Genomic DNA, 235 nt, shown 5'->3' on the forward strand with positions numbered 1-235 from the left:
TCCGTGTGCGCCTGTGTTTGTATGTGTGTGTGAGTTTGTGTGTATGCGTTTGCATTCACATCATGGACTATATTTGTAGTTGTGTGTAAGCCAATCTCTGAGCCCTTCTAATCTTAGGTCAGTTGTGATGTGTCCATTATCTTTGTTCCTGTCCTACCCACCCTTCCGCCTTCTTTTCTATCATCTTTTGTATTTATTTCTATCCACTAGTCTCATACAGCACCCTTAGGGTTTT

General features: G+C 41.7%; 1 protein-coding gene across 1 annotated transcript in view; it reads left to right on the forward strand.

The window, feature by feature from the left end:
* crabp2a (cellular retinoic acid binding protein 2, a) overlaps positions 1-235 on the forward strand; it is a 7,638-nt gene extending 7,403 nt beyond the window's left edge. Inside the window, exon 4 of the mRNA XM_056603034.1 lies at positions 1-235. This exon is cut by the window's left edge and continues 577 nt beyond it. The gene's annotated coding sequence lies outside the window, so the exon portion shown is untranslated.

Source organism: Gadus chalcogrammus, chromosome 11, assembly GCF_026213295.1.
Source record: "Gadus chalcogrammus isolate NIFS_2021 chromosome 11, NIFS_Gcha_1.0, whole genome shotgun sequence".
NCBI lineage: Eukaryota > Metazoa > Chordata > Actinopteri > Gadiformes > Gadidae > Gadus > Gadus chalcogrammus.